Source organism: Somniosus microcephalus, chromosome 3, assembly GCF_052327205.1.
Source record: "Somniosus microcephalus isolate GS21.2 chromosome 3, FLI_Smic_1.0, whole genome shotgun sequence".
Classification (NCBI taxonomy): domain Eukaryota; kingdom Metazoa; phylum Chordata; class Chondrichthyes; order Squaliformes; family Somniosidae; genus Somniosus; species Somniosus microcephalus.
The window spans coordinates 273,632,117-273,643,944 of record NC_140989.1 but is presented as its reverse complement, the minus strand read 5'-3'; the positions used below and the strand labels follow the sequence as shown (position 1 = coordinate 273,643,944).

Here is an 11,828-nt window from a genome sequence, read left to right as displayed (position 1 = left end):
GCCAGCTGAGGGCGCTGCCCGAGGAGTATAAATGCTAGAGCGTGGGCCCAGCTTGGCCAGACACAGTCTGGAAACAGGAAGCTAGTGACTACTAACTAGACCTCCGTGTTTTGTTACAAGTCGATTAAAGCCTTGCTTTATGTACAACCAAGTGCGTAGTGAGTCTTTATTACGTCATGTACTGTGAGAACAAAGGAACAGACTTAAGACAGCGTCATCTGTGTCTGAGGTTCCAGAGACCAAGGGCTGCGAGCTACTCATTAAAACTATCGCCTAATATTAAGTAAATTACGCTGTATGCTTAACAAATCTTGATCTATTGCTCAAACATACTGGCTGCTGCCTATTGGTGTCTTGTCCAAGAACTCAGAGATCATTAAGATCTTACAAATTGGCACCCTAGATGGGACAAGACAAAGTGACTAGTATTATGTAATAGATCGGACCTTGAAAGTAGCTTCCTGATCAGCTGCTGCTCTTGAGGAGGGATAAACCCTGTGGGGAGTGCCCGTGAATTGCACGCCGATAGTTATTGATGTTAGAGGTCTATTAGGAAAATCACCAAGTTTTGTTAATGCATATAAGAGTAAGTTAGACAGAGGCGCCTGTGCAGAGAAAGTACAGGTATTACTGACGAAACGTTTAATCAAAGGAGACCGAGTCCCCTTTGAAAAAGTGATAAACTTTATTCCGGAAAGTCTGTCTCAGAAAAAACACAACGAGTTAAGAGAGAAACATAGCCAGGTGGTTAAGCATAAAGTGCAGGAGAGAGAGGGAGAGATAAAGAAGGAAAAAGATCTAATTTGCAGGCAAACCAATCTGAAAACTCAGCAAAGGAAGGGAAAAAACAGGGATTTGGTAAGCCAGTAAAAGCTGCTGAGTCGCCAATGTAAAAAGAGAAAAAAAAAGAGAAATTTAATCTTTTACTGACATGGAAGTTATTAACATCTGTGCCGAGACAAATAAAACACAAGATTTGCTGAGTGAAAGGAACCTTAAAAAATGCTGGAATTTCAGTTTGTGTGAAAAAGTGTGTTAAAGCGTGAAAGTTTTCCTTGGCGAGTTTCTGCAGTGCATCTTGTAGATGGTACACACTGAAGCCAGTATAATAAGAATAAATTTGGACGGACCACCCGGCATCAACCTAGGTACCAGGTTCGGACATGACAAAGTCACACCCACCCCAGTCAACCCTGCAAAGCCCTCCTCACTAACATCTGGGGACTTGTGCCAAAATTGGGAGAGCTGTCCCACAGACTAGTCAAGCAACGGCTTCACTCCAACATAAGGTCAGAAGTGGGGATGTTTGCTGATGATTGCACAATGTTCAGTTCCATTCACAACTCCACAGATAATGCCCACATGCAACAAGACCTGAACAACATTCAGGCTTTGGCTGATAAGTGGCAAGTAACATTTGCGCCACACAAGTGCCAGGCAATGACCACCTCCAACAAGAGAGAGCCCACCTCCCCTTGACATTCAACAGCATTACCATCATTGAATCCCCCACCATCAACATCCTGGGGGTCACCATTGACCAGAAACTTAACTGGACCAGCCGCATAAATACTGTGGCTACAAGAGCACATCAGAGGCTGGGTATTCTGCGGCAAGGTATCCTCCTGACTCCTCAAAACCTTTCCACTAGGAAGGCACAAGTCAGAAGTGTGATGGAAAACTCTCCACTTGCCCAGATGAGTGCAGCTCCGACAACACTAAAGAAGCTCGACACCTTCTAAGACAAAGCAGCTCGCTTGATTGACCCCCCATCCACCACCTTAAGCATTTACTCCCTCCACCATCGGCGCATTGTGGCTTCAGTGTGTACCATCTACAAGATGCACTGCAGAAACTCGCCAAGGCTTCTTCGGCAGCACCTCCCAAACTCGCGACCCTTACCACCAAGAAGGACAAGGACAGCAGGCGCATGGGAGCACCACCACCTCCAAGTTCCTTCATTGTCGCTGGGTCAAAGTCCTGGAAATCCCTCCCTAATAGCACTGTGGGAGTATCTTCACCATACAGACTACAGCAGTTCAAGAAGGCAGCTCATGACCACCTTCTTACGGGCAATTAGGGATGGGCAATAAATGCTGGCCTTGCCAGTAATGCCCACATCCCATGAATAAAACAAAAGCTCCCGTGAAGGGAATCTCCACTGATTATTATGACATAGCCATGTTTGTGGTCAACAGAGACTTCGCCACAAACAAGGCCCATGGGAACTCCCATGCAAAATTGGGATCAGCATATTCATGTCCCGGCTTAAATTCCAGCCTTCCAAGTGCACTTTGCCATGGATTTTCACCCCAATTTCTTGCCCCACCTAGCAGAAGATCCCCTTGTTCCTTCCATCAGTGCAATTAAAACTCAGGGATCAAGACCAAACAAATTCTTTCACTCAGCCCTTAAATGTATTAATTTGTTAACCAAGCTGACAAATGTACCAATGTACTCTCCCAAAGACAGAGTGTAAATTGTACAGGGACCAAAGGAGAGTGGCGTTTTGAAACTGAAGGCTGTTGTTCTAGGATGGGGAGTTGCAAAATAAGCTTGATCTAAACAAATTAATTCTAACTATCCTCTGCATTCTAACCTTCTCAGTCTTTGCTGGAACTGACTGCCTCACAGCTTTCTGTTTCAAAAACCTGACTGACTGTCCATGTCCCATGTCTCCGTATTTTATCTCCCTTTCTTTCCAGCCAGAAAGGAATCAGAGGCTTTCCAGCACAATGGGTTTGAGGTGTTTATTGATTACAAAGACAAACTAACAAATGCTTATTACTAACAATCTGTGGTGAAACAACATCCAAGCTTGTTCATTGGGTTTTTAACTATCTATTGTCGGGACCGGGTGCTAGGGTTTGGATGATCAGCCATGATCTCGTTGAATGGCGGAGCAGGCTCGAAGGGCCGAATGGCCTACTCCTGCTCCTATCTTCTATGTTTCTATGTGTCTATGTCTCAGAGCCTTTGTTTTACCTATGTGAGTACACTATACGTTAAAACACATTTAAAAAGTAACTCTTTTTTCCAAATCCTTTCTGGGGATAAATGGTCAATAAAATCACACAGTGGCTTCATAAAATATGTCAACTGGGCAATTCTGATGTAGGGTCTCACATGTAGTATTAACCTGCATTTACCGGCAGTGGTCGCGATGGTGGTCCCAGGGGCCATCGATCTGGTCAGGAGGCAACGATTGCCGTGCCTCCGGCCTGTGTATTCTGCTGCCTGGAGGCAACTTCACCATCACCGAAGTTAAGGAGGTGATGAGCGGCCGCCTCCTCGTAGCAAACGTGTTATACAAGAACGCCCCACTCAGGCTGATCAACATGTCCGCACCGGCTCTCAAGAACGAGCGGCTGGCCGTTTTCCAGAAGCTGCCACTGCTGCTGGCGACATCCAGGCCGATTATTCTGGGCGGTGACTTCAACTGCATCATCGATACGGCTGGACGATCCGGCAGAGCCGACAGCAAACTGGACGCCACGTCCAGACTCAAGATGGAAGCGGTAAAAGATGCAAGCTGCGTGACATCTTCAGCAACCCTGCAGACGGAGCGCCGCGTAGATACACCTGGTCGAGACCAGACAGGTCCATCCGTTCCAGGATAGACTTCCTGTTTGTGTCCCAAACACTCACGGTCAGATCCACCGATGTCATGCCGGTGTTCTTCTCTGACCACTGCCTCTTACTGGCCGACTGTCATCCACAGAAAGACCAGAATGTTGGCAGAGGGATATGGAAGCTGAACATGAAACTGTTGACCCCAGAAAACATTGAGGAACTCAAAAGGGATTTCAAAGGTTGGAGAACCGTGAAATCCCTCTTTGATTCCCCGACGCACTGGTGGGAAATGATCAAGACAAACATCAAAAGGTTCTTCATCCTCAAAGGTGTTCAGAAGGCGAGAGAGAGACAGAGGGAAATGTCCCGACTCCAGAAAAGCATGCAGAATCTGCTCCTGCTGCAGTCGATGGGGGTCGATGTCGGGGAGGATCTCTAAGAAGTGAAGGGCCAGCAAGCCTCGCTCTATGCCTCAGAGTCCTCCAAGATCATCTTCCGTTCCAGAGTCTGCTCTGTGGAGCAGGATGAGACGTGCTCGCGTTTCTTCTTCCAAAAGGTACACAGAGGGAGCTCTGTGATCAACTGCCTGAAGGAAGATGACAGATCTGTAGTGTCCGAGTATAAATAATACACGGACTGCAGGAAAACAATAATAACAGGAACTTAAGACTGAAGTACAGAAGCCTGCTATGGCTTTATATACAGGGGTGGTCACTGCCGGTACTGCAGTATAGAATCAGTTCTTCTCTTAAAGGTACATACACAACAATTCCTCCCCTTTTAGATAAACAGTACATAACATTCATTTAACAACTAAATAATAACTAATTACAATTACAATTTTCTCGGTACTATATACATCAACTGAAATAATCATTTATAAGTTCAGTCTTTGAGGCGGCTTCCTGATCCTCACTGGATAGCGCCTTTCTCGAGTATCCTGTTCTTGCGGCGGAGTTGATTCTGGCTCATTGTCATTGGTTGGTTCGTCAGCTTCCAATACCACTGCTTCTGAGGTAGACGCAATCTGTACTTCGGGTTGATTACCAGGTGCACCTGCTCGTGGTATGGGTTTGGATTGTTCTTGTGACTCTAGAATCTGGTCAGCATGGCGTCTCACGATGCTCTCTCCAACGTCCACTGTGTACATTAGTGGTCCCTGCTGTGTGCATATCGTTCCTGGCTGCCATTTTTCTGTTCGGTAGTCGCGGGCCAAGACTGGTTGCCCTATTTTGAAGCTCCTGGTTGGCTTCTCATTTATGTGCTGGAATTGTTTATCCTCAACATCTCGTCTTATGTTTGGTTTGAGCAAATCCAGGCCACATCTTAGCCTTCGGTTGAAGAACATTATGGCTGGAGCTTGGTTGGTGACTGCATGTGTCGCATTCCGGTAAGCAAACAAGAAATTATCCACCTTGTGTTGTAGTGGTATGTCGTCATTATACATTGCCTTTATTGCCTTTTCAAAGGTCTGAACAAACCTCTCAGCCAATCCATTTGTGGCTGGATGATATGGGGCACATGTGTAATGTTTCACCCCATTATTCCTCAGAAACCTCCGGAAATCCTCGGACACAAACTGTGGCCCATTGTCGGAGCAAATCTGTTCTGGCAAGCCATTCCTGGCGAAGATGGTCCGTAGGACTGCAATAGTTTTCTCCGTGGTGGTGGCGGACATTTTGATGACCTCTGGCCATTTCGAATGGGCGTCCACAGCGATTAGGAACATTGAGTCCATAAATGGACCAGCAAAATCAATGTGTACCCATTGCCATGGAGATGAGGGCCACTCCCATGGATGTAGCAGGGCCTGTGGTGGAGCGTTTTGGACCTTCTGGCATCCTGTGCATCTCTTGGTCATATCCTCAATTTCTTTATCGATTCCCGGCCACCACACAAACGCCCTGGCTAGGCTCTTCATTTTTACCCCTCCCAGATGACCCTCATGAAGCTCATTGAGCACTCTATCTCTCAACTTGGGTGGAATTACCACTCAGGATCCACACATCAAGGTCCCCCGGCACACTGACAGCTGTTCTCTCCTTGGCGAGAATGCTGGCAACAGTGAGTCGCCATGTGCTGGCCATCCCTTCACCGTCAAATCATAGACCTGAGAGAGTGTCGGGTCATTTTGGGTTTCCTTCTCTATACTTGAGTTTGTAACAGGTAGACATTCGACTATGGTTGCATGGAATATCTCAACAGGGTCCACTGCAGGTGCTTCCTCTACCGTAGGCAACGGTAGGCGCGACAGACCATCAACGTTTCCATGCTGTTTCGTACCCTTGTACTCTATGTCGTACTGATGTGCCCCTAGAAAAAGTGACCATCTTTGCAGCCGTTGCGCCGTCATCACCAGAACACCCTTCTTTGGGTTAAAAATGGAGACCAGGGGCTGATGATCAGTCAGTAGGGTGAATTTCTGCCCGTGCAGATAGTGATTGAACTTCTTCACCCCCCACACCAGACTGAGGGCCTCCCTGTCAATCTGGGCGTAGTTACGCTCGGCTGAGGTTAACGAGCGCGATGCAAAGGCTATTGGCCTCTCTGAACCGTCAAGGAATTTGTGTGACAGCACCGCTCCGATGCCGTAGGGAGACGCATCACATGCTACCCGAATCGGTAGTGTTGGATTGTAGTGGGCCAATACTTCTTTTGAAGTGATTAGGCATTTACATTTCTGAAAGGCACGCTTACACTCATCACTCCATTTCCATGTTACTCCAGTTTGCAGTAGGGCGTTCAGTGGGTGCAGAATTGTAGATAAATTCAGCAAGAACTTATGGTAGTAGTTCACCAACCCGAGGAACGACCTCAGTTGCGAAACATTTTCCGGTGCTGGAGCCTTGACTACAGCCTCAATCTTGTCGGGCGACTTATGCAACCCTTCCTCATCAATCATGTGGCCACAATACGAGATTTGTCTCCTGAAGAACTCGCATTTGGGGCGGTTGGCTCGTAGCCCATATTCCTGTAATCTCGTGAGCACCTGCTCCAGATTGGCAAGGTGTTCACTTGTCATTTTTGCCCGTAACCAGGATGTCGTCCAAATAACACTGGGTCCCCGGGATCCCTTGCAGGACTTGTTCCATCGCCCTCTGCCAAATAGCCGGGGCTGATGCTACCCCGAATACCAGTCGATTGTACTGGTAAAGGCCTTTGTGAGTGTTTATCGTGAGGTATTTCTTAGATGCTTCTTCCACCTCCATTTGTAGATACGCTTGGGCCAGATCAATCTTTGTAAAGCGTTTCCCTCCAGATAGTGAGGCGAAAATATCTTCTATCCGTGGAAGTGGATATTGTACTGTGTGCAGGACACCTGATAGTCGTCCAGGTGTGACGTCATCATCCTTTTTATCAGTCACAGTTAGCGCCTGAATGGAATGCCAATCCAATTGTATTTTTCGGATCCATTCACGTCCCAATAATGGTGATCCTCCATCTGGTAGTATATATAGATACAGTTTCTGTGTTTCCTTGCCGTTGTATTCAACTGGCACCCTTATTTTTCCTCTGGGGTAGACTTTTTGCCCCGTGTATGTCTTCAATACAATGGACGTCCCCACAGATGCGAACCTTCTTCGGTTCCCCAGGCGTGCTGCTCAATGATTTCTTCATTACAGGAATGATGGGTGTGGCCCACTCGCTCCAGTCCACCTTGGACAGCACACCCGAACGCTCCAGACTCCCCAGCTCTGCTTCAATGGCTGGGCGAATCACGTAAGGTACCGGTCTGGCCTTAAAAAATTTTGGGTTTGCGTTATCTTCGATTTTTATCATTGCCGTTACTCCTTTTAGAGTCTCAAGTCCTTGTTGGAACACCTCTTTTGTGTCAGTTAGAATTTTTGATAGTCGTCCAGGTGTGACATCATCATCCTTTTTATCAGTCACAGTTAGCGCCTGAATGGAATGCCAATCCAATTGTATTTTTCGGATCCATTCACGTCCCAATAATGGTGATCCTCCATCTGGTAGTATATATAGATACAGTTTCTGTGTTTCCTTGCCGTTGTATTCAACTGGCACCCTTATTTTTCCTCTGGGGTAGACTTTTTGCCCCGTGTATGTCTTCAATACAATGGACGTGTCCTTCAAGGGTATGTGTGAGAATAGCCGCTCATAGTCTCGTCCATTCATGACAGTTAGGGCTGATCCTGTGTCCAATTCCATCTTTACTGGGGACCCTGCTATCATGAGGGTGACCCAAATGGTTCGGTGATCCTCCTTTGCGATCACGTTGTGTAACTTTAGACAACTTAGTCTCCTGCTCCCGGAGTCCTTATCACTCTCCTGATCTTCCGAACTACTGTCTGTCAATTTCTTTACTTTCTTGTACTTTTCCTTAGTAGTTCTTGTAGTGTTGGTTTTCTTTCCCGACCGGCAGACTCTTGCTATGTGTCCCATTTTCCCACATTGCCTGCATACTTTGTCCTTAAACCAGCAGTCCTTCTGATCATGGGTTGTTCTGCCGCAGCGATAGCACTTTTCTGCTCCATACGCCATTTCGTTAGCGCTGTATTCTTGTGGTTTCTGTTGTATTTCCGCAGCTCCCCGTGCTGCTGCTTCGTAGGATACTGCCACGCTGAAAGCCTGTTCTAGCATCAGGTCCTTTTCCGAAAGTAGTCGTTTCTGGGTTCCTTCACTCTGGAGCCCGCAGACAAACTTATCCCGTAAGGTTTTTGCCAGTCCTGCTCCGAACTGGCAGTGCTTCGATAACTTGCGTAGTTCCGTAAGATAGTCAGCATTGCTCTCATCTTTGTGCTGGTTTCTTTTATGGAACTTGAATCTTTCTGCTATCAGCAGCGGTGTAGGGTTTAGGTGTTCCTGTAAGATATTAACAATCTCTTCAAAACTTTTCTCCATTGGTTCAGCTGGGGTAATTAAATTCCGCAATAGGTCGTACGTTCTCGCGCACATCAAAATTAATAATACCGACGCCTTCTTTCCATCGGCCACCTCATTTGCCTTGCAGTACACTTCAATTCTTTCCACATACGCGGTCCAGTCTTCTACCTCATTGTCGAAAGCAGTGATACTGCCACTTTTCGGCATCTTGGGTGATTTAAAATGGCGCCTCCCGCGCTTTTCCTTCTTCCCCAATGGAATAAAATGGCACCTCCCGTGCTTTTCCTTCTTCCCCTTGCTGCCACGCTGCTCCTAGCGTTCTGCAGGGTAATGGCGGCGACCCGCGGCTTCGGCGCGTCTCACTTTTCCTTCCCCTTGTTTTATTTTCGCTACGCTGCCCGGTTCTTGAGCACCGACCGCGCCCTGTGCGCTCCACCCTCTCTCTCTCTCTTTTCCTCCCGACGACGCTGCACAGCCCCTTTGCAGAGCCGCTCGATCGAGCTCGAGCCCGCCGCAGTCCGGAAAGGTCAGCGCACTACCTGCTACCAGCACGATTTGCTGGAACACCTTGACTGGGGAGCCAAGCCCAGCTCTCCACAGCCTCTCCTGCAACTCTCCGAACTCCGATGGATCCTTGGGCGGTTGCCCGCGGTTGACGCCCGTTGTTCTGACTTCGACCTCCAAGAAGCTTCTTCTCAGGGAAAGATCCCCGTGAGGTGATGCAGTACTGCAGGTGAGTTCGAACCTGTTCGTCGCCAATGTAGTGTCCGAGTATAAATAATACACGGACTGCAGGAGAACAATAATAACAGGTATTTACTGAACAGAGGGTAACTTAAGACTGAAGTACAGAAGCCTGCTATGGCTTTATATACAGGGGTGGTCACTGCCGGTACTGCAGTATAGAATCAGTTCTTCTCTGAAAGGTACATACACAACAGGATCTGTGACGTCCTTGCAGCCTGACGTACGAAGGGTCAGCAAATCCTTTTATGCCGGGCTGTACGACGCGAAACCCACAGACAGCACAGCCTCCTAGTCTTTGCTGTCGTCTATCTCCGAGGTGTTAGACGACAGCAAGCGGGAGAGTCTGGATCACCCGCTAACTCTGGACGAGCTAACAAAGGCCGTCCGGTCCTTCGAGACGAATAAAACTCCTGGAAGCGACGGCTTACCTGTCGAGTTGCATTTGGCTCTGTGGGACTGGATCGGCCCAGACCTGCTGGAAGTGTACGGGGGATGCTTCTGGCTGGCAGCATGTCAGAATCCATGAGGAAAGGCATCATCACCCTCATCTACAAGCAGAAAGGAGAGAGGGAGGAAATCAGAAATTAGCGGCCCATTTCACTGCTTAATGTGGATTACAAGATTCTGTCCAAGGTCATCGCCAACAGGGTCAAGTCTGCTCTGGAGCTGGTGATCCACCCAGATCAGACCTGCGCCATACCCGGCAGGAAGATCTCTGATAGCCTCGCACTACTCAGGGATACGATCGCCTATGTGCGGGACAGGAGGGTGGACACCTGCTTAATCAGCTTGGACCAGGAGAAGGCTTTTGACATAATATCGCACACATACATGATAGACATGCTCTCCAAAATGGGGTTTGGGGAGGGATTCCGCAATTGGATTGAACTGCTCTACACAGACATCAGTAGCGCAGCTCTAATCAACTGGTGGGAATCCGAAAGCTTTCCGATCAAATCTGGACTCAGGCAAGGCTGACCTCTCTCCTCTGTCTTGTTCGTGTGTTGTATCGAACCTTTTGCCGAGTCCATCAGGAGGGATATGGGCATAAGAGGGGTGACGATCCCCGGCAGCGGAGGCACATAGGTTAAGGCCTCCCTGTACATTGACGACGTCGCCATCTTTTGCTCGGATCCGCTGTCGGTCCGCAGATTGCTGAGCATCTGCGACCAGTTTGAACTGGCCTCGGGAGCGAAAGTGAATCGCAGCAAAAGCGAGGCCATGTTCTTTGGGAACTGGGCCGACCGATCCTTTGTCCCCTTCACCGTCAGGTCAGATTACCTGAAAGTGCTGGGAATATGGTTCGGAGCAGCCGGGGCGTGCACCAAACACTGGGAGGAGCGTATCGCCAAGGTAAGACAGAAACTGGGAATGTGGGAGCAGCACTCCCTGTCGATTATGGGAAAGAACCTGGTCATCAGGTGCGAGGTGCTGTCAGTGTTGCTGTACGTGGCGCAGGTGTGGCCCATAGCCCGACTCTGTGCCGCTGCAGTCACCTGAGCCATCTTCCACTTTATCTGGAGATCAAAAATGGACCGTGTCTGGAGGGACACGATGTACAAATCTCCAGAGAAAGGGGGAAAGAACGTACCCAATGTCACCCTCATCCCGATGGCCACCTTTGTGTGCGGCTGCATCAAGCTGTGCATAGACCCTCGGTACGCAAACACCAAGTGTCACTACGTGCTGAGGTTCTATCTGTCCCCAGTATTGCGAAGGATGGGTCTGGCCACGCTGCCGCAGAACGCTCCATTCAGTTGGACCGTGCCGGACCACCTGTCCTTCGTAGAAAAGTTTGTTAACGGAAACACCTTTGACCACAAGGCCATTAAGCAGTGGTCAGCACGTAACATCCTGGAGGCCCTACGGAAAAAGGAGATGGTGGATCCTGTCAGATGGTTCCCCGAGCAGACTGCCGAAGTGATTTGGCAGAATGACTCATCGCCAGAACTTACAAACAAGCACCAAGACGTAGTTTGGCTGGTGGTGAGAAGGGCCCTCCCTGTCAGTTCCTTCATGCACTCCCGGCGTCTCTGCTCCACAGCACGCTGTCCTCGAGGCAGCTGCGGTTGGGACGAGGCCGTCATCCATCTCCTTCTGGAATGTGCCTTTGCAAAGAAGGTCTGGAAAGAGATGCAGTGGTCTTTGTCGAGGTTCATCCCGAGCAGCTCCGTAACACAGGACTCTGTGCTCTACGGACTGTTCCCAGGGACGCACACCTTGACAAACATCAACTGCTGCTGGAAGATCATCAACTCGGTGAAAGACGCCCTTTGGTCTGCCCGAAACTTGCTGGTCTTCCAGAGTAAGGAGATGTCTATGACCGAGTGTTGCAGACTGGCACATTCCAAGGTCCAGGAGTACGTGCTGAGGAACGCACTAAAGGTTGGTGCTGCTGCCGCAAAGGCACGATGGGGAAGGGCCACAGTTTAAGGCCCTCCCACCACTTTACACCGACGGGCTGGAAGCAGTATAAAAAAACCTCGGGCCGTATGTATCAAATTGTTGAAATGTAAATGTACATAACATTTTGAAATGTAACTGGCATGAAATGAAAGTGAGTGCCATGTAATGTATTGAACCTGAACTGTACAATGTAAAATATGATCTATGGATTGTACTGTAATGCATTTGAACACATTTTTTCATGTAACTGGCATGAA

At 48.5% G+C, this 11,828-nt stretch overlaps 1 pseudogene; it reads left to right on the top strand.

Moving 5' to 3' along the window:
- The first annotated feature begins 10,536 nt into the window (after nucleotides 1–10,536).
- Nucleotides 10,537–11,140, top strand: LOC147121958 (uncharacterized; annotated as a pseudogene).
- The last annotated feature ends 688 nt before the right edge of the window (nucleotides 11,141–11,828 follow it).